Source organism: Leucopleurus acutus (genome assembly GCF_964270905.1).
Source record: "Leucopleurus acutus genome assembly, chromosome: X".
NCBI classification, from domain to species: Eukaryota; Metazoa; Chordata; class Mammalia; order Artiodactyla; family Delphinidae; genus Leucopleurus; species Leucopleurus acutus.
This window is the reverse complement of record NC_139148.1, coordinates 37,555,396-37,578,544: the sequence shown is the minus strand read 5'-3', so window position 1 is coordinate 37,578,544 and position 23,149 is coordinate 37,555,396. Positions and strand designations below refer to the sequence as shown.

General features: G+C 40.8%; 1 long non-coding RNA gene across 1 annotated transcript; it reads right to left on the bottom strand.

The window, feature by feature from the left end:
* Positions 1-2,987: 2,987 nt before the first annotated feature.
* Positions 2,988-21,857, bottom strand: LOC309977729. Its single transcript, XR_014327091.1, has 2 exons — positions 21,645-21,857; positions 2,988-3,134 (listed from the first exon to the last, which is right to left on the bottom strand). It is a non-coding gene; the product is annotated as an uncharacterized lncRNA (long non-coding RNA).
* Between the last annotated feature and the right edge of the window lie 1,292 nt (positions 21,858-23,149).

Here is a 23,149-nt window from a genome sequence, read left to right as displayed (position 1 = left end):
GCCCTTGTGAAATCTTCCAGATTCTCTTCCCTACTGACAGTAAGCTTGGAGGGCATGTGTTGATAGGGCAGAACCTCAAGTCAAAGCAGCCCAAATGGCTGACACTGCAGGGAAAACAGTTGCCTTGGAGAGTCTTCTAACCTACAGTGGACTTTGTGTGCATGAGAAATAAAATATATGTGACAAACCACTAGGACATAGAGGTTGTTTATAACAACAGTCTAAGCTTAGCTTAATCCTAATACAATAAAGTTATCCATTTTACTGACTTTTTTCAAAGAATAAGCTCTTTGATTTATTTGTTAAATACAGAGGTCTTATTTCCTATATCAACAATTTCTGCTTTTGCTTCATTTCCTTTCTGCTTCCCTAAGGCTTAATTTTGTGTTCTTTTTCTAACCTACTGAGTTTGATTAATTTATTTTTTCTTACTTATTAATATAAATATTTAGGGTTAAGATTTGTTTCTCTGAGTAATGCTTTAATTTTTATCTCATATATAGCATTTATATAATTGTACTTATTTATTTTTGAAATGATTTTTTTCCCTCATATCAATTGTTTATGAAAGAAGTTGTATTTTACTTGTATTTTTCTTTCTGTTTTTGTTATTAATTTCAACTTTTGTGTTATTGTGATCAGGGCATATTTTCTGCTTCTATACAGGCCGAAGTAAGTCAACCTTATGTATCATATTGTACAAATCTTTTGAGTCTTATTGTTATTTTCTTCCCTGTTCTAACTTGATATATATGGAAGATTGACCCCAACAGTGACAGACTGTGCATTACTTACAAAGGGACACAAAATAGTTACCAAAAATTACCGTATGTTGGGCCTAAAATAAATATCAAAGGAATGTCATCTCTCAGAGTGTGTGGAAGCCAGACATCATTAACAAAAAAACCCCAGAAAATCCCCTCGTGTTGGAAAGTTAGCAACATACAGTTAAATAGACAGTAAGTCAAAGAATCAGTTAAAATAGAAGTTAGAGAACATTCCAAACTAAATAATAATTAAAATACAAACTAACTTGTGAAATACACCTAAAGCTATGCATGTAAGGAAATTTATAACCTTAAATGCATATATTATATTTATTATTCATGAGGATATGTGAAAAGGTTCTCAACCTTATTAGCTATCAAAAAATGCAAATTCAAACCACAATGAGATACCGCTATACACCTACCCAATGGCTAAAATTAAGGAAAATGAAAATGCCAAGTATTGCGAGTCTTTACAACAACTAGAACCTTCACATATTGCTGGTACTACTGTAAATTTATTTACACAACCACTATTGAAAACTGGTTTTTTTTACTAAGTACCACACATCCCATAATCCAATAATTTTATTCCTAGATATATGCCCAAAGAAATATATATATATACACACATATGGGCATCAAAAGTCATGTACGAGAATGCCCATAGCAGCATTATTTCTAATAGCCAAATCCAGTAAACAGCTCAGATATCCCTCAGTAGGGTGGATAAATGAACTCAGTATATTCTTACAAAGTATAGCAATAAAAATTAATGAACTACTGCTATGTGCAATGATACTGATGAATTGCTCACATAAACAAAATGTCAGGCAAACTATCCAGACACAGGAGGAGATTCAAGATGGCGGAAGAATAAGACGTGGAGATCACCTTCCTCTCAACAAATACATCAGAAATACACCTACATGTGGAACGACTCCTACAGAACACCTACTGAACGCTGGCAGAAGACCTCAGACCTCCCAAAAGGCAAAAAACTCCCCACGTACCTGGGTAGGGCAAAAGAAAAAAGGAAAAAAACAGAGACAAAAGAATAGGGACGGGACCTGCACCAGTGGGAAGGAGTTGTGAAGGAGGAAAGGTTTCCACACACTAGGAAGCCCCTTCACGGGCGGAGACAGTGGGTGACGGAGGGGGGAAGCTTCAGAGCCACGGAGGAGAGCGCAGCCACAGGGGTGCAGAGGGCAAAGCGGAGAGATTCCCGCATAGAGGATCGGTGCCGACCAGCACTCATCAGCCCAAGAGGCTGGTCTGCTCAGCCGCCGGGACAGGCGGGGGCTGGGAGCTGAGGCTCGGGCTTCGGTCGGATCGAAGGGAGAGGGCTGGGATTGGCTGCGTGAACACAGCCTGCAGGGGGTTAGTGCACCACGGCTAGCCGGGAGGGAGTCTGGGAAAAAGTCTGGAGCTGCAGAAGAGGCAAGAGACTTTTTCTTCCCTCTTTGTTTCCTGGTGCGCGAAGAGAGGGGATTAAGAGCGCCGCTTAAAGGAGCTCCAGAGACGGGCGCGAGCCGCGGCTAAAAGCACGGACCCCAGAGACGGGCATGAAACGCCAAGGCTGCTGCTGCAGCCACCAAGAAGCCTGTGTGCGAGCACAGGTCACTATCCACACCTCCCCTCGCGGGAGCCTGTGCAGCCCACCACTGCCAGGGTCCCGTGATCCAGGGACAACTCCCCCGGGGAGAACGCACGGCGCACCTCAGGCTGGTGCAACGTCACACCAGCCTCTGCCGCCGCAGGCTCGCCCCACACTCCATGCCCCTCCCTCCCCCCCCCGCCTGAGTGAGCCAGGGCCCCCGAATCAGCGGCTCCTTTAACCCCGTCCTGTCTGAGCGAAGAACAGACGCCCTCCGGCGACCTACACGCAGAGGCGGGGCCAAATCCAAAGCTGAGCCCCTGGGAGCTGTGCGAACAAAGAAGAGAAAGGGAAATCTCTCCCAGCAGCCTCAGGAGCAGCGGATTAAATCTCCACAATCAACTTGCATCTGTGGAATACCTGAATAGACAACGTATCATCCCAAATTGAGGAGGTGGACTTTGGGAGTAACGATATATATATATTTTTCCCTTTTTCTCTTTTTGTGAGTGCGTATATGCATGCTTCTGTGTGTGATTTTGTCTGTATAGCTTTGCTTCTACCATTTGTCCTAGGTTTCTGCCGGTCTGTTTTTTTTTTTTTTTTTAGTATAGCTTTTAGCACTTCTTATCATTGGTGGATTTGTGTTTTGGTTTGGTTGCTCTCTTCTTTCATTTTTTATTACTTAAAAAACGTTTTTAATAATTATTTTTTATTTAAATTATTTTATTTTATTTTAATTTATTTTATCTTCTTTCTTTCTTTTTTTTCTCCCTTTTATTCTGAGCCGTGTGGATGACAGGCTCTTGGTGCTCCAGCCAGGTGTCAGGGCAGTGCCTCTGAGGTGGGAAAGCCAAGTTCAGGACACTGGTCCACAAGAAACCTCCCAGCTCCATGTAATATCAAACAGCAAAAATCTCCCAGAGATCTCCATCTCAACACCAACACCCAGCTCCACTCAACGACCAGCAAGCTACAGTGCTGGACACCCTATGCCAAACAACTAGCAAGATAGGAACACAACCCCATCCATTAGCAGACAGGCTGCCTAAAATAATAATAAGGCCACAGACACCCCAAAACACACCACCAGACGTGAACCTGCCCACTGGAGAGACAAGATCCAGCCTCATCCACCAGAACACAGGCACTAGTCCCCTCCACCAGGAAGCCTACAAAACCCACTGAACCAACCTTAGCCACTGGGGACACACACCAAAAACAACAGGAGCTATGAACCTGCAGCCTGTGAAAAGGAGACGCCAAACACAGTAAGCTAAGCAAAATGAGAAGACAGAAAAACACACAGGACATGAAGGAGCAAGGCAGAAACCCACCAAACCTAACAAATGAAGAGGAAATAGGCAGTCTACCTGAAAAAGAATTCGGAATAATGATAGTAAAAATGAACCAAAATCTTGATAATAGAATGGAGAAAATACAAGAAACGTTTAACAAGGACCTAGAAGAACTAAACAGCAAATAAAAAGTGATGAACAACACAAAAAATGAAATTAAAACTTCTCTACAAGGCATCAATAGCAGAATAAGTGAGGCAGAAGAACGGATAAGTGACCTGAAAGATAAAATAGTGGAAATAACTACTGCAGAGCAGAATAAAGAAAAAAGAATGAAAAAAATTGAGGAGAGTCTCAGAGACCACTGGGACAACATTAAACACACCAACATTCGAATTACAGGGGTCCCAGAAGAAGAAGAGAAAAAGAGAGGGGCTGAGAAAATATTTGAAGAGATTATAGCTTAAAACTTCCCTAATATGGGAAAGAAAATAGTCAATCAAGTCCAGGAAGCACAGAGAGTCCCATACAGGATAAATCCAAGGAGAAACACACCAAGACACATATTAATCGAGCTATCAAAAATCAAATACAAAGAAAACATATTAAAAGCAGCAAGGGAAAAATGACAGTTAACACACAAGGGAATCCCCATAAGGTTAACAGCTGATCTTTCAGCAGAAACTCTGCAAGCCAGAAGGGAGTGGCAGGACATATTTAAAGAGATGAAGGAGAAAAACCTACAACCAAGATTACTCTACCCAGCAAGGACCTCATTCACATTTGACGGAGAAATTAAAACCTTAACAGACAAGCAAAAGCTAAGATAATTCAGCACCACCAGACCAGCTTTACAGCAAATGCTAAAATAACTTCTCCAAGCAGGAAACACGAGAGAAGGAAAAGACATACAATAACAAACCCAAAACGATTAAGAAAATGGTAATAGGAACATACATATTGATAACTACCTTAAATGTAAATGGATTAAATGCTCCAACCAAAAGACACAGACTGGCTGAATGGATACAAAAGCAAGACCCATATATTTGCTGTCTACAAGAGACCCACTTCAGACCTAGAGACACATACTGACTGAAATTGAGGAGATGGAAAAAGATATTCCATGCAAATGGAAACCAAAAGAAAGCTGGAGTAGCAATTCTCATATCAGACAAAATAGACTTTAAAACAAAGACTATTACAAGAGACAAAGAAGGACACTACATAATGATCAAGGGATCAATCCAAAAAGAAGATATAAAAATTGTAAATATTTATGCCCCCAACAAAGGAGCACCTCAAAACATAAGGCAAACACTAACAGCCATAAAAGGGGAAATCGACAGCAACACAATTAGAGTAGGGGACATTAACACCCCACATTCACCAATGGACAGATCATCCAAAATGAAAATAAATAAGGAAACACAAGCTTTAAATGATACATTAAATAAGATGGACTTAATTGATATTTATAGGACATTCCATCCAAAAACAACAGAATACACATTCTTCTCAAGTGCTCATGGAACATTCTCCAGGATAGATCATATCTTGGGTCACAAATCAAGCCTTGGCAAATTTAAGAATACTGAAATCGTATCAAGTATGTTTTCTGACCACAATGCTATGAGACTTGACATCAATTACAAGAAAACAACTGTAAAAAACAGAAACACATGGAGGCTAAACAAAACACTAATAAATAAGCAAGAGACCACTGAAGAAATCAAAAAATACCTAGAAACAAATGACAATGAAAACACGATGGCCCCAAACCTATGTTATGCAGCAAAAGCAGTTCTAAGAGGGAAGTTTATAGCAATACAATCCTACCTCGAGAAAGAAGAAACATCTCAAATGAACACCTAACCTTACACCTAAAGCAATTAGAGAAAGAAGAACAAAAAACATCCAAAGTTATCAGAAGTAAAGAAATCATAAAGATCAGATCAGAAATAAATGAAAAAGAAATGAAGGAAACAATAGCTAAGATCAATAAAACTAAAAGCTGGTTCTTTGAGAAGATAAACAAAATTGATAAAACAGTAGCCAGACTTATCAAGAAAAAAAAAGGGAGGAGACTCAAATCAATAGAATTAGAAATGAAAAGGGAGGAGTCACAAGTGACACTGCAGAAATACAAAGGATCATGAGAGATTACAAGCAATTACATAACAATAACATGGAAAACCTGGAAGAAATGGACAAATTCTTAGAAAAGCACAACCTTCCGAAACTGAACCAGGAAGAAATAGAAAATATGAACAGACCAATCACAAGCACTGAAATTGCAACTGTGATTAAAAATCTTCCAAGAAACAAAATCCCAGGACCAGATGGCTTCACAGGCGAATTCTGTCAAACATTTAGAGAAGAGCTAACACCTATCCTTCTCAAACTCTTCCAAAATATAGCAGAGGGAGGAACACTCCCAAACTCATTCTACGAGGCCACCATCCCCCTGATACCAAAACCAGACATAGATGTCACAAAGAAAGAAAATTACAGACCAATATCACTGATGAACATAGATGCAAAAATCCTCAACAAAATACTAGCAAACAGAATCCAACAGCACATTAAAAGGATCATACACTATGATCAAGTGGGGTTTATTCCAGGAATGCAAGGATTCTTCAATGTACACAAATCAATCAATGAGATAAGCCATATTGACAAATGTAAGGATAAGAACCATATGATCATCTCAATAGATGCAGAGAAAGCTTTCAACAAAATTCAACACCATTTATGATAAAAACCCTCCAGAAAGCAGGCATAGAGGCAACTTTCCTCAACCTAATAAAGGCCATATATGACAAGCCCACAGCCAACATCATCCTCAATGGTGAAAAACTGAAAGCATTTCCACTAAGATCAGGAATAAGACAAGGTTGCCCACTCTCACCACTATTATTCTACATAGTTTTGGAAGTTTTAGCCACAGCAATCAGAGAAGAAAAAGAAATAAAAGGAATCCAAATCGGAAAAGAAGAAGTAAAGCTCTCACTGTTTGCAGATGACATGATACTAAACATAGAGAATCCTAAAGATGCTACCAGAAAACTACTAGAGCTAATCAATGATTTTGGTAAAGTAGCAGGATACAAAATTAATGCACAGAAATCTCTTGCATTCCTATACACTAATGATGAAAAATCTGATAGTGTAATTAAGAAAACACTCCCTTTTACCACTGCAAGAAAAAGAATGAAATATCTAGGAATAAACCTACCTAAGGAGGCAAAAGAGCTGTATGCAGAAAATTATAAGGCACTGATGACAGAAATTAAAGATGATACAAATAGATGGAGAGATATACCATGTCCTTCTTGTATTGGAAGAATCAACATTGTGAAAATGACTCTACTACCCAAAACAAACTACAGATTCAATGCAATCCCTATCAAACTACCACTGGCATTTTTCACAAACTAGAACAAAAAATTTCACAATTTGTATGGAAACACAAAAGACCCCGAATAGCCAAAGCAATCTTGAGAGAAAGGGAGCTGGAGGAATCAGGCTCCCTGACTTCAGACTACACTACAAAGCTACAGTAATCAAGACAGTATGGTACTGGCACAAAAACAGAAATACAGATCAATGGAACAGGACAGAAAGCCCAGAGATAAACCCACGCACATATGGTCACTTTATCTTTGATAAAGGAGGCAAGAATATACAATAGAGACAAGACAGCCTTTTCAATAAGTGGTGCTGGGAAAACTGGACAGCTACATGTAAAAGTATGAAATTAGAACACTCCCTAACACCATACACAAAAATAAACTCAAAATGGATTAAATACCTAAATGTAAGGCCAGACACAGTAAAACGCTTAGAGGAAAACATAGGCAGAACACTCTATGACATAAATCACAGCAAGATCTTTTTTGATCCAGCTCCTAGAGTAATGGAAATAAAAACAAAAATAAACAAACAGGACCTAATGAAACTTCAAAGCTTTTGCACAGCAAAGGAAACCATAAGACGAAAAGAAAACCCTCAGATTGGGAGGAAATACTTGCAAATGAAGCAGCTGACAAAGGATTAATCTCCAAATATACAAGCAGCTCATGAAGCTCAATATCAAAAAACAAACAACCCAAACCAAAAATCGGTAGACTTAAATAGACATTTCTCCAAAGAAGATATACAGGTTGCCAACAGACACATGAAAGGATGCTCAACATCACTAATCATTAGAGAAATGCAAATCAAAACTACAATGATGTATCACCTCACACCGGTCAGAATGGCCATCATCAAAAAATCTACAAACAATAAATGATGGAGAAGGTGTGGAGAAAAGGGAACCCTCTTGCACTGTTGGTGAGATTGTAAATTGATACAGCCACTATGGATACAGCCAGTATACATACAGCCAGTATGTTGGTTCCTTAAAAAACTAAAAATAGAGCTACCATACGAAACAGCAATCCCACTACTGGGCATATACCCTGAGAAAACAGTAATTCAAAAAGAGTCATGTACCACAATGTTCATTGCAGCTCTGTTTACAATAGTCAGGATATGGAAGCAACCAAAGTGTCCATCAACAGATGAATGTATAAAGAAGATGTGGCACGTGTATACAATGGAATATGACTCAACCATAAAAAGAAACGAAATTGAGTTATTTGTGGTGAGGTGGATGGACCTAGAGTCTGTCATGCACAGTGAAGTCAGTCAGAAAGCGAAAAATAAATACCGTATGCTAACACATATATGGAGTCTAAAAAAAAAAAATGGTCATGAAGAACCTAGCGGCAAAATGGAATAAAGACACCGACCTACTAGAGAATGGACTTGAGGACACGGGAAGGGGGAAGGGTAAGCTGGGACGAAGTGAGAGAGTGGCATGGGCATATATACACTACCAAATGTAAAACAGATAGCTAGTGGGAAGCAGCCGCATAGCACACGGAGATCAGCTCGGTGCTTTGTGACCACCTAGAGGGGTGGGATAGGGAGGGTGGGAGGGAGGGAGATGCAAGAGGGAAGAGATATGGGAACATATGTATATGTATAGCTGATTCACTTTGTTATAAAGCAGAAACGAACACACCATTGTAAAGCAATTATACTGCAATAAAGATGTTAAAAAAATTGTCACTTGCCATTCTCTGTGGGGTTTTGATATGAGTCTGCAAACAATTGATTTATTATGGTCTCTATGCAGCCAAACCTCTCTGCTAATGATAATCTGTATTTGCAGCCGCTCCCCAGCACTAGCATCACTGCCTCAGCTCCACCTCAGATCATCAGGCATCAGATTCTCATAGGGAGCCCGCAACCTAGATATGTCTCATGCGCAGTTCACACTAGGGTTCGGGCTCCTATGAGAATCTAATGCCGCCGCTGATCTGACGGGAGGCAGAGCTCAGGCGGTACTGTGAGCGATAGGGAGAAGCTGTAAATACAGATGAAGCTTTGCTCGCCCACCTACCGCTCACCTCGTGCTGTGCAGCCCAGTTCCTAACACGCCATGGACCGGTCTGTGGCCTGGGGGTTGGGACCGCTGTTCTTTAGGACAGCTGGCCTAGAATCCCGGTTAGAGGAGGTCATTGAGAGAATGTGACCACTGGTTGACACGGGAGTTGGACTTGGGCAATAGAAGGCTCCTAACCTCTTCCCCTATCCTTGGAATGTACATAACGCCCACTGTTCCCACACTATGAGTTCTTTAAAGGACACAGCCTTGAGAGAGTAAGGTGTTAAGACTATCTGAACAGTAAACATGAATGAACCCCACTAAAGCCCCTACATCAACTTTTAAGATTCTGGTGGGCAAGTGTGAAGGTCTGTTTTGTGGCCGCCCAATGCAAGCCTCACATGTAAGTTCCCTTGCTTATTAAAACTGCCACCTACCAATCAGGAGTGGTCTGCCTCTTTCTTTGGTCTCTCCCTGCCCTCTGTTTATGGGGGCCAGTGTGTGAACCAACAATGCTCAAAGTTAATGTCATTACAATGAGGGTGGGAAGAAGCATAACAGTGTAATGCAATGCATGAATTGCGATTGGACCCTGGTTTGAAAAAAAAATCACCATAGAAGACATTCTTGGGACAGTGAGAACAATCTTAACATGGACTTGATATCAGATCATATTACGGAATTATTGTTAATATCTGTGGGAAATTGTTTATCAGAACTAGTAATCAAAACTTCAAATTTTTAAATTTAGACACAATTTGTTCCCTATTTGGTTGGCACTGATTTTTTAAAATTCTAAGAATTTTAATTCTAAATGATTAAAAAGAATTTTGGTAGTGTGGCAAAATGGATTCTGCAGTGCAATGTCCCATAGTGCATGTGCATAATATCTGTCCTCTTAAGCCATTTCCAGAAATTGATTTTTGGAAATCAGCCATGGATATACATATGGAAATAATGTTATCATAACCATTCTGCATTTACAGAATCAAACACTGTTCAACAATAAGGTACTGGTTAAATAAGAGACTAGTGCATAGTCATTAAAAATGATAATACAGTAAAGACATATTTATTGACAAGGATGGAATTTCATGTTACAGTATATCAATGAAGAAAATGAATTACAAAATAGCACACAGACTTTGAGTCTACTTTATCATATATTTATTTATAAGAATATGCTCAAGAATGGAGTGATATAAAATGCAGGCTGCGTGTATCTTTCAGTAGCAGAATTGCATTTGGCTTATTTGTGCTTATCTGTATTTTTGAAATTTTCAAAGTAGCATATATTTCCGTATAATGAAGTTATCTAAGGTAATCTCTCTTTGAAAGCCTTTCTTTAGGTTTTGAGGCACATTCGAACATTAATTAAACGTTAGAAGGGAAAGCCCTTAAAATGACCTAAATGTGTGTCTAGCAGTGAACAAGAAGTCATGTTTGGAGTTCTACTGGATTATTAATTACAGCATATAAATATTATTTCTTGGAAAGACAATGTAACACTCTAGGCCTTTTTCCAGGATATGCAGCAACAGCCCTTGAATCGCAGATACCCCAGAATAATTTGATATTTGAAATCCCAGTTGCATGTGATGTTGACTAGTTTAACCTGCTTCCAAACTCGCAGGCTCAGAGCAAGAGATGTGGGCAAGAGTCTCAGAGACGAGCTTGGTCATAGGGATGGTGATTAGAGTTAAAAATTAGATTAGAACCAGATCCTGGGCTAACAAATACTTAAACTGATGTCCTTTAAGTATTTAACATTTGTTTATTGGAAATGAGACAGAAGCTGCTTTTCAATCAGTCAAAATTGTATCCTTCTTTTTATGAAAATAAGGGATTTATTAAAGTTTACCTTATCTTTAATTTTGTCATTCCATACTGTCCTTACCATAAATGGATGTCATAAACCAATCATGCTAAGGATATGACAAGTACATTCACGCTCTGGGGCCTTTGCACTGGCTAACCCCTCCATCTGGTAGGCTCTTCCCCCAGATAAATGCATCTAAACTTTTTACTGCCTTCAAGTCTACGTCAAATGTCACCTTATCATGGTTTAATTTCAAATGTCTTGTTCAATACTTGTGTTCTATTTTTCTTGCTTTCATACTGAGAAAAATTACTCCTTTTTTTTTTAGGGCTTGTTCTCTGTTAGTTTTTCTTTTGTGATTTTTTTTCTCCCTTAACCGGATATCTTCTTGGGAGGCATATTATAAGTTTTAAAATTTAGATAATGAAGTAGATAATTTGCCCCCAGTGAACAAAAACTGTATCACTGTTATTATGTTTGCAGAATTTCAGCTAATTCTGCTTATCAACACCATGTGACTCAGCTGACCAGGTACAACTTATACCTGTTTATCTCAAAAATACTGAAGAAGAGAAAGATACACTGGCTCTGACTCTGGTAACTAGTATTTCTACTTATATCACTTGTCTATTGCTGTGTTATGTAGGGGTAAATAAACTTTTTCTCTACCTCTCAGGTTCAGTACCTGGGACCTGTGAATTAAACTAACAAAAGATAGATTAGCAAGAGAAAAAAAGTTTATTTACATATGCAATATTGCATACACACAGGAGTATTCAGTGATGAGTAAGTCAAAGAGTAGTTAGAATTGGGGTTTATATACCATCTTAATAGGTGAAAGGGAGGGGAAGGAAAGGGACTCAAGGGAAAACAAATGAATTTTTCGAAAGATAAATGGGCCCTTAGGAGAACAGATGGGCAATATGATAGTCTTGTGATAAGGTTTGTTTGGGTGTGGTGCTGACTTCTTGTCTCCTGCTTCTGGGGAGGGAATTATAACAATTGAGTTCTTTTGGGAGGCTCTGCTTTTAGATAGATAAGGGAAGCTCTGAGAAAGCTTTTCTGCATCTGCTGAGTCTCAATTACCTTCAGGTCAAAATAATCTTTATGTCAAAGTAGCATATTTTGAGGTGGCATATCCTCATCCCCTTCAGTAACAAACCACCCCCAAATTTAGTGATTTTAAATTACAGTAACTAAGTCACCATTCTGTGGATTTGCAGGGCAATCCTTCTGTTGGTTTCACAATAAGCTCACTCATGCAACTGCTGTCAGCTGGACCACTGGCTGGGGGGCAAGCAACTTCACTTACATGTCCAGCAGCTGGTTCTGGTTATCAACTGGGGCATCTTGATTCTCATCCTCAACTAGAATAGATCAGTTTCCTTATGTAATAGTCTCATTGTAGCATTCTGAGAGAGTATTACTGGAAGTTGCAAGATCTCTTAAGGCCTAAACCTACAGCTGGCACAGTGTCACTTCCATTGCATCTTAGTCAAAGCAAGTTACAAAGTAGGTCCAGACTCAGGGGGTGGGGAGAAGACTCCATCTCTTGATAGGAGGAGTGGAAAATTTACATTGCAAAAGAGCATAAGAGGACGTGTTGCGACCATCTTTGACAATCTACCACACCACTCCAAGACACTGTCCAGTTTGGAGGAAATTGGACCATTTTCATTTACAGTTTAATGAATAGAGGTTTTGAGGAAACATGAGTTAAATGACATTTTCTTTCTGATTTATTTCAGATGTATATTTGTACCCCCTCATAAGTCGTATAAGCTATACCAACAAAGTCTGGTTAAATTAAGGAATTTATGAAAAAGAATATAGTATAGCTTGCAAACTCCAGATGGAGCTTGGAAGCCCCATAGTCAAGGATGATGTCCCAAATCAGGCTCTATGTGGCACAGCACTGGCCATGCTGATGGAAGCTGACACTAGGAGAGAGGAAATAGGGGCCACTGCTACTGCCAGCCCTCCCTGGGAAAGAGTCACAGGATTCACCATTCAGCAGATGATGACAAAGAGCTTATCTGGGCTAGATGCAGAGCGATCTAGGCCCCAGGTTATAGCTGGGTCAAAACCCTCTAGCATCCAGGGAGCTCACATTCTAGTGGTAGGAAATAGAAAATAAACTATACACATAATACATAAGTAAATTATATATTATGTTAGGAAATGATTAATAGTATGGAGACATAGAAAAAAATGTAGGTCAGGCCAAGGGAGATCAGAAATGGTGGGGCTGGACAGTGCTCTGAAAGAATGACTTTTGAGCAAACACTTGAAAGGGATAAAGAGGTTCTCTATGCAGATACATACAGGAATAGAGAACAACCTAAGTTGTGTATGCACCTGACACCTCTGTGGATCATAGAGGGGGCCAGTGTGGCTGGAGCAGAATGAGTGCAGGAGAAGCAGGAGACACGCTCAGGTTGGTAAGAGGGGAACAACAGTCACAGAGAGCCTTTTAAACCATTGACTGGGCTTCGGCTCTTACTCTAAAGTGGGGAGCCATTGCCAGGATTTTTGTTGTTGTTTTGGTTTTTTCTTGGGTTTTTGTTTGTTTGTTCCTGGCCAGGCCACGCAGCTTGTGGGATCTGAGTTTGCTGACCAGGGATCGAACCCGGGCCCTCAGCATTGAAAGTGTGGAGTCCTAACCACTGGACCGCCAGGGAATTCCCCATCGCCAGGTTTTAAAGAAAGAAATGACATGATCTGACTTACTTTTCGACAGAATATGCTTTCTTCAGAGTATTAGGTTATGATCAGTAATGTGAAACAGTAATAGGGTAAGAGTGAAAGTAAAACTATTAATTAAATACAAGAGAATATCTTTGCCACCTGTGGGTGGCTAGATAGAATAAACAAAAACGTCAGACATACCATGAAGCAAAAAACCTGACGAATGTGAGTACCTCAAAACTAAGTACTTCTGTTCAGTGAGGCACATCACAGCTGGCATTACCAGATAGGTACATATAGGAGGAGACAGTGGTAATGCCCAAAAGTGAGGAATGCTTCCCATTATACAAGGAGCTCCTGTAAAACAACCAGAACAATAACATAAATCTCAATTTTTAAAATGGGCGAACAATATGAGCAGACAAGATACAGAATAGGAAAGCTTAAAGTCTTATAAGTAAATGAAGAGAAGTACGAAATCATAGGTAATCAGAGAAATGAAAATTGAAACCACGGTGAGATGTTGCCTGCTGACTGGCACCATTTAGAAAGCTGGATGATATCAAATATTGGCAGGGAGGTGGGAGTATAGCAACCCTCACGCATTGCTGATGGGAGTGTGTACTGTGACACCATTCTGGAGAGAGATCTGGCAATACTTAGTCAAATGACATGTATACTCCACCCTATACTCCAGCAATTCTGCTCCAAGGTATATATTACAAAAAAAAAATTCTCACTTGGTAGACAAGCGGGCATAGAGGAGGATGGAACTGATTCTTTAAGTGAAGGTTAGCCTGAAATCCAAGATGTACAAATAAACCCATAAAACTCTGGCTGAAGAGAAGAGGAGAGTGCTGGAGGCCAAGCTCTCCCTGAGGGTCCTCTTGCCCCCCATCCAGCCCGTGATGGAGAATCATGAATGGGCTCCTTAGAAGCACAACCAGAAAACTATTACCCAACACTAGCACATGGGTTTTGAGGCACCAAAACATGAATAAGTAGACGTACGGAATTACATGTAGTAAGACTGTCACATGTACAAAGGAGGAGGTAAGTGAATGGTAAGGTAGCCAGTGAGTGCTGGTAGTTGCACGTTCAGGTAGCTGGGAGACCTTATGCAACCCACCCAACCTCTTGCTGAGAGGGAAATGCTCAGGGTTTGTCCTGCTTCAGTGACTTGCTCAGCCCTATTCACACCCCTTCCACATCATAGCCTAGCCTGTGCCTGTAAAACAGCGCAATTTTCTCTTCCATGGTAAAATATGGGGGCACATAATTTAATTGTCTTCCTACTTCAAACACTGTAATTCTACCATTGCAGACAGGAAGAAGGAGACAGGGAAGGGAGATACTATCAAGTCCAGCAACTCTTTCAAATTCGCAGGGATTTGCTTTAGGCAACACTGCCTGGCCAAGACCAGAACAGCTCATTTTTGCAGACAGCTTGTTTATTCCTGTGAGAAGCTTTCATAAGGAAAGTGGACCTTGCTAGACTATGTGAAAAGCCAGTTAGCTGAGCCAACAGTGGATTCCTTCGCTGGAGTGAAGTGACTTGACATTATTGCTTATCACTGGCTCGTATCCTGGTCAGATCTTTCTGCCCCTGAGAGCCAGATGTTCTCACTGCTAGCTCTCTTTCACCCTTTCTCCTTCTCTTGCCCTCCCTCCTTCCTTCCCTTTTCCCTTGGTCTCACAATGACTGTCAAAATGGGCTTCTCTCAGCACTTTAACAAGCAAAGACATTGAGTCACTCAGTTATTAGTATCCACTGCAGAGCCTGTGGACTTTGTCCCCAACTGCTGTTTACCTGGGCCCCAAGCAGGAGAGGCATTGGTGAGAGAACTTTTACTCCAGTTTGCAATGTTGAATTACAAAAATGGTCAAGAGACAGTGGGAATCTGTCCGTCTCTCAGGATTTCTATTTTTCATTTGTTTGTCTGCCTTGCTTTAACACGAGTGGAAATGCCTCTCCTGTTTTCCCATTTTGAAACCATAAGATAATGGTTTCAAAACTAACATATATACACCTTAGTTATGAGAGTAACCTTCAATTCTTATTTTATTGAGAGATCTTTTTTAACATGAATGGTTGTTTAAAGTTTATCAATGGCTTTTTCAGCATCTATGGAGATAATTATATGTGTTTTTGGTCAATATATTAATCCAGTGTATAATACTAATGGATTTCTTAATATTGACCCATTTTCCTGGAATAAATCCCACTCGATCACTCGAGTGTTATTTTTCTCACTGTAATGTTGGGGTTTGTTTGCTAGTATTTTATCTGGATTTTTTTTTTGTATTTGCATTCTTGAGTGATATTGGCCCGTACTTTTCATTCTTGTACTCTTTACTGGGTTTTGCATCATGAATGGAATTAGGAAGTTTTCCTTTATTCTCGGTGATCTGGAATAATATATAGAGCATTGGAATTATCTTATCTTTAAGGATTTGATAAAAAATCTCTAGGAAAACATCTTGGCTTTGCTCTTTTTTGTGGGGTATTTCCTTAATTATTTTCCCCATTTCTTTTACGGAAATTGATCTAAGTCTAATGGAGTAAATTTTGGTAATGTGTATTTCCCTAGGAAATTATCCATTTGATCAAGATTTTCAAATTCTTTTCTATAGGGGTCTCCAAAGTAGTCTCTTATGATTTTTTAAAAATAGTTTCTTCTGTTTCAGTGGTTATTTGCTTCTTGTCATTTTTTATTTTATATATTTGTGCCGTATCTCTTTGATTTTGAACAAGTTAGCTAGTAATGTGTCTCTTTTGTTATTTTTCTTTAAAAAATGTGAGTTTGCTTTATTAGTGAGGTATATTGCTTTCTTATACTCAGTCTCTGCTCTTAGATTTATTGTTTCGTGTTCTCAACCTCTGCTTTTATCTTTATAGTTCCTTTCCTTGTGCTTTCTTTTGGTTTAGTTTATTGTTTTCCTAGTACGTTTTTTAAACCTATGAATTTTCCTGTGATCACTGCTTAAAATGTATCCCATAGATTCTGATACGCACTGTTTTCATTATATAGTTTTTATATTATCTTTTGAAGTATAGTTGATTTACAATGTTATATTAGTTTCAGGTTATGGCATAGTGATTTGATATTTTTATAGATTATACTCCATTTAAAGTTATTTTAAAATAATGACCATACTTCCCTGTGCGCTACAATAGATCCTTGTTACTTATTTATTTTATACATAGTAGTTTGTGTTTCTTAATCCCCTACCCCTATTTCACCTCTCCCTCCCTCCCTCTCCCCACTGGTAATCACTACTTTGTTCTCTATATTCGTGAGTCCGTTTCTGTTTTATTATATACATTCCTTTGTTTTGTATTTTATTAAAATATTTATTTATTTTTGTCTGCGTTGGGTCTTTGTTGCTGTGCACAGGCTTTCTCTAGTTTCAGAGAGCGGGGGCTACTCTTCGTTGCGGTGCACAGGCTTCTCATTGTGGTGGCTTCTCTTGTTGCGGAGCACGGGCTCTAGGCGCGTGGGCTTCAGTAGTTGTGGTTCACGGGCTCAGTAGTTGTGGCGCACAGGCTTGGTTGCTCCATGGCATGTGTGGCGCAGGGCTTGAAGCTGTGTCCCCTGCGTTGGCCGGCAGATTCGTAACCCCTGCACCACCAGGGAAGCCCCTGTTTTGTATTTTAGATTCCACATTTTTGTTATATTTTTTCCTAAAGATTCTGTAATTTCAGTCTGTGTTTCCCCATCACCCAGGAGTTGTTTAATAGAAAGATTTTTCTTTTCCAGGTGGAAGAACTAATTTGTCTTATTTGTTTGTTTTTGTCAGTAATTTCCAGTTTTATTCTATTGTGATTAGATATGTTATTTGTAATATTTCTACATAATGGAAATTACTGATATTTTCCTTGTGACTGAATATATGATCAAATTTTGTCAATGTGTCATGAATGCTTGAGCAGAAGGTATATCAGGATGTGTAGCTCTTTATATTCATGACATCGACCTTATTAATTATTTTGTTCAAGTATTCTATCTCCTTACATATTATTTGTCCACTTGATCTCTCTTGTACTGAGAGTGTTATAGTTACATCTTTTATTGTTAGTGTGTGTCTACATGTTTCCTTGCATATCCTGTAATTTTTGTTTCCTAAATGTGGTTGCTGTGTAATTTAGTGCATAAATGTTCATATTCATTGTGTTTTCATGTTGTGTGATGGCTTTTAGTACCAAAAATGTTCTTTGTCACATTTCATGCTTTGGGGCTTGAATTAAACTTTGCCTGATATCAGCACCTCTATGCCTGCTCTCCTTTTGTTTCCATCTGCTTAGTATACCTTTCTTATTCCTTCATCTTTGGCTTTCTGAATCACTTAGTTGTAGGCGTGCCTCATGTCCAAGGCATATGGTCCAAGGCATTGTGTTTTGTGAGAAAATTAAAAATATTTTTCTTTTAATTAATGAGTGTATTTCTTATCTATTGCTAAACAAACAAATAACTCCACAACTTAGCACTTAAAACAACAAACACATATTATGGCCCAATTTCTGTGGGTCAGGAATCAGGGAGTCACTTAGCTGGGATCCTCTGTCTCACGGTCTCTCACAGGACTACAATCAAGTTGCTGGCCTGGGGCTACAGTCATCTCAGGGTTCAACTGGGGGAGGATTCACTTCCATGTTCTAGTTGTTGCCAGGCCTCAGGCCCTTGCTAGCTGTTGGCTAGACATTTCAGTTCCTTGCCATGCAAGACTCTATAGGGCAGCTCACGACATGGCAGCTGTCTTCTTTCAAAAACAATGATAAAGGGTGAATGAGACAGAGGCCACAATCTTTTTGTCACCCAATCTTGGAAGTGACATCTCTTTACTTTTGCAATTCATTACAGTTCAGTAGAAGCTAGTCATAAGTTTAGCCTACACTCAAGGGGAGAGAATTACACAGGGGCTTGAGTATCAGGAGGAAGCAGGGCTCTTTGGGAACATCTTAGAGGCTGCCTACCACAATCTGCTCTCTGGCCCTTAATGAACCACTTCCCTTCCATGTGCAAAATACACTCACCCCCCTCTCAAGGTCCTCAAAATTCATAAACTATTACAGTACCAGCTCAAAGTTCAGAATCTCCTCATGTAAATCAGGTCCAGGTGCAACTTGGGTGTAGTTTCTTTTGTTCTAAAACTAAAGGGACAAGTTATCTTCTCCCCAACACACCCAACATATAATTGTGGGACACGCGTAGGATAAATGCTGTACAGATTTCTATTTAAAATGGGAAGAGGGGAATGGGAAGCACAAAGGAGTCACTGGGCCAACAGAAATTTTGAAATGCAGCCAGGAAATGTTGGATGTTCCTTGATCAGGCTTGTATGCTTGGCTTCCTTTGTCTGGTTTTTGGGTTCATCCTCTGAGTCAGCATTTGTGACTTAGTGGTTTTCTCAGCCTGCTACCTACCAAGAGAATTTGGGGAATCTAAAGGCCTCTTTACATTTTGTTTTCTCACTGTGCCTTATGGTTCAAACTGGCAGTGTTTGTGCTGATGTAGTTTGCTCATTAACGCTCTGGGTCTTCTGTAAATTTCACTGGGATTCACTCCATTAAAGAAAAGCCACACCTACAAATCTCTTTGACATAAATCTTTCTCTACCTTGTGCTGAGTGGCTATGGGACAACACCCTCAAGGTTTTGTTTTAATGATCTGTGAGGTGCACTTTTAATCTCTTGAAACTGGCCTCTGTGACTGAATACAACTCTAAGGATCTAAATAGTACCTTTGGTATTTCTTAAGTCTAAACAAGGGATTTTACAGTCACACCCTTAACTCCATTTTTTGATAATGCTTTCCTGGAAGTTTCTTGGATTTGATTTTGGTTCAGAAGCCATTTCTTCATTTAAGCATTGTTTGCCACTTGGAGAAGCTGAGGATTTTCAAAACCATGAGTCTTGGCTCCTTTTCTTAAATAGTCTTTCCCTCAATTTCTCTCTCTCCTCTCACATTTTATTATGAACGACATGAAGCAAATAGGTGGCACCTTCGACATTTTGCTCAGAAACAGCCTTAGGTAGATCGCCCAGTTCATAGTCCACACAACTGCAGACAACAGCTAAATTCTGCCACTATATGATAAGAATCGCCTTTCTTTAAGCTTCCAATAACATTTTTCTTACTTCCTCTAAAACCCGCACTAGCATCTTCCTCAAAGTCCAAAATTTTACAGCGTGGTCAAGGCATTTTAAATACTACTAACACACTCTTCAAAGTTCACTGCCCAGTTTCAATGCCATGCCCATATTTTAGTTATTTGTCATGGCAGTACTAGGCTTCTAAGTACAAGCAGCGGCATAGCACAGGGAGATCAGCTCAGTGCTTTGTGTCCGCCTAGAGGGGTGGGATAGGGAGGGTGGGAGGGAGACGCAAGAGGGAGGAGATATGGGGATATATGTATATGTATAGCTGATTCACTTTGTCGTACAGCAGAAACTAACACACCATTGTAAAGCAATTATACTCCAATAAAGATGTAAAAAAAAAATCTATATATCACTATCTGTTGCTATAGAGCAAATTACCCCAAAAGTTAGCAGCTTAAAACCACAAACATGAACGAGGGGAAGATGGCGGAAGAGTAAGACGCGGAGATAACCTTCCTCCCCACATATACACCAGAAAGACATCTACACGTGGAACAACTCCTACAGAACACCCACTGAACGCTGGCAGAAGACCTCAGACCTCCCAAAAGGCAAGAAACCCCCCACGTACCTGGGTAGGGCAAAAGAAAAAAGAAACAACAGAGACAAAAGAATAGGGACGGGACCCGCACCAGTGGGAGGGAGCTGCGAAGGAGGAAAGGATCCCACACACTAGGAAGCCCCTTCGCGGGCAGAGACTGCGCGTGGCGGAGGGGGAAAGCTTCGGGGCCGCGGAGGAGAGCACAGCAACAGGGGTGCGAGGAGCAAAGCAGAGAGATTCCCGCACAGAGGATCAGGGCCCACCGGCACTCACCAGTCCGAGAGGCTTGTCTGCTCACGCGCCGGGGCGGGCGGGGCCTGGAGTTGAGGCTCGGGCTTCGGTCGGAGCGCAGGGAGAGGACTGGGGTTGGTGGCACGAACACAGCCTGCAGGGGGTTAGTGCACCACGGCTAGCCGGGAGGGAGTCCCGGGAAAAGTCTGGAGCTGCCGAAGAGGCCAGAGGCTTTTTCTTCCCTCTTTGTTTCCTGGTGCGCGAGGAGAGGGGATTAAGAGCGCTGCTTAAAGGAGCTCCAGAGACGGGCGCGAGCCGCGGCTAAAAGCGCAGACCCCAAGAGACGGGCATGAGACGCCAAGGCTGCTGCTGCCGCCACCAAGAAGCCTGTGTGCGAGCACAGCTCACTCTCCATACCTCCTTTCCGGGGAGCCCGTGCAGCCCGCCACTGCCAGGGTCCCGGGATTCAGGGGCAACTTCCCCGGGAGAACGCACGGCGCGCCTCACGCCGGTGCAACGTCACGCCGGCTTCTGCCGCCGCAGGCCCGCCCCGCACTCCGTGCCCCTCCCTCCCCCCCGGCCTGAGTGAGCCAGAGCCTCCGAATCAGCGGCTCCTTTAACCCCGTCCTGTCTGAGCGAAGAACAGACGCCCTCGGGCGACCTACACACAGAGGCGGGGCCAGATCCAAAGCTGAGCCCCTGGGAGCTGGGAGAACAAAGAAGAGAAAGGGAAATCTCTCCCAGCAGCCTCAGAAGCAGCGGATTAAAGCTCCACAATCAACTTGATGTACCCTGCATCTGTGGAATACATGAATACACAACGAATCATCCCAAATTGAGGAGGTGGACTTTGAGAGCAAGATTTATGATGTTTTCCCCTTTTCCTCTTTTTGTGAGTGTGTATGTGTATGCTTCTGTGTGAGATTTTGTCTGTATAGCTTTGCTTCCACCATTTGTCCCAGGGTTCTATCCGTCTGTTTTGTTTTGTTTCTTAATAATCATTTTTTATTTTAATAATTTTATTTTATTTTACTTTATCTTCTTTCTTTCTTTTTTTCCATCCTTCCCTCCTTCCTTCCTTCCTTCCTCCCTCCCACCCTCCCTCCCTCCCTCCCTCGCTCCTTTCTTTCTTTCTACTTCTACTAATTCTTTCTTTTTACTTTTTCTCCCTTTTATTCTGAGCCATGTGGATGAAAGGCTCTTGGTGCTGCAGCCAGGAGTCAGTGCTGCGCCTCTGAGGTGGGAGAGCCAACTTCAGGACACTGGTCCACAAGAGACCTCCCAGCTCCACGTAATATCAAACGGTGAAAATCTCCCAGAGATCTCCATCTCAACACCAGCACCCAGCTTCACTCAACGACCAGCAAGCTACAGTGCTGGACATCCTATGCCAAACAACTAGCAAGACAGGAACACAACCCCATCCATTAGCAGAGAGGCTGCCTAAAATCATAACAAGTCCACAGACACCCCAAAACACACCAACAGACGTGGACCTGCCCACCAGAAAGACAAGATCCAGCCTCATCCACCAGAACACAGGCGCTAGTCCCCTCCACCAGGAAGCCTACACAACACACTGAACCAACCTTAGCCACTGGGGACAGACACCAAAAACAATGGGAACTACGAACCTGCAGCCTGCAAAAAGAAGACCCCAAACACAGTAAGATAAGCAAAATGAGAAGACAGAAAAACACACAGCAGATGAAGGGGCACGATAAAAACCCACCAGATCTAACAAATGAAGAGGAAATAGGCAGTCTACCTGAAAAAGAATTCAGAATAATGATAGTAAAGATGATCCAAAATCTTGGAAATAGGATGGAGAAAATACAAGAAACATTTAACAAGGACCTAGAAGAAGTAAAGATGAAACAAACAACGATGAACAACACAATATATGAAATTAAAAATACTCTAGATGGCATCAATAGCAGAATAACTGAGGCAGAAGAACGGATAAGTGACCTGGAAGATAAAATAGTGGAAATAACTACCGCAGAGCAGAATAAAGAAGAAAAGAATGAAAAGAACTGAGGACAGTCTCAGAGACCTCTGGGACAACATTAAACGCACCAACATTTGAATTATAGAGGTTCCAGAAGAAGAAGAGAAAAAGAAAGGGACTGAGAAAATATTTGAAGAGATTATAGTTGAAAACTTCCCTAATATGGGAAAGGAAATAGTTAATCAAGTCCAGGAAGCACAGAGAGTCCCATACAGGATAAATCCAAGGAGAAATACGCCAAGACACATATTAATCAAACTGTCAAAAATTAAATACAAAGAAAGCATATTAAAAGCAGCAAGGGAAAAACAACAAATAACACACAAGGGAATCCCCATAAGGTTAACAGCTGATCTTTCAGCAGAAACTCTGCAAGCCAGAAGGGAGTGGCAGGACATATTGAAAGTGTTTAAGGAGAAAAACCTGCAGCCAAGATTACTCTACCCAGCAAGGATCTCATTCAGATTTGATGGAGAAATTAAAACCTTTACAGACAAGCAAAAGCTGAGAGAGTCCAGCACCACCAAACCAGCTTTACAACAACTGCTAAAGGAACTTCTCTAGGCAAGAAACACAAGAGAAGGAAAAGAC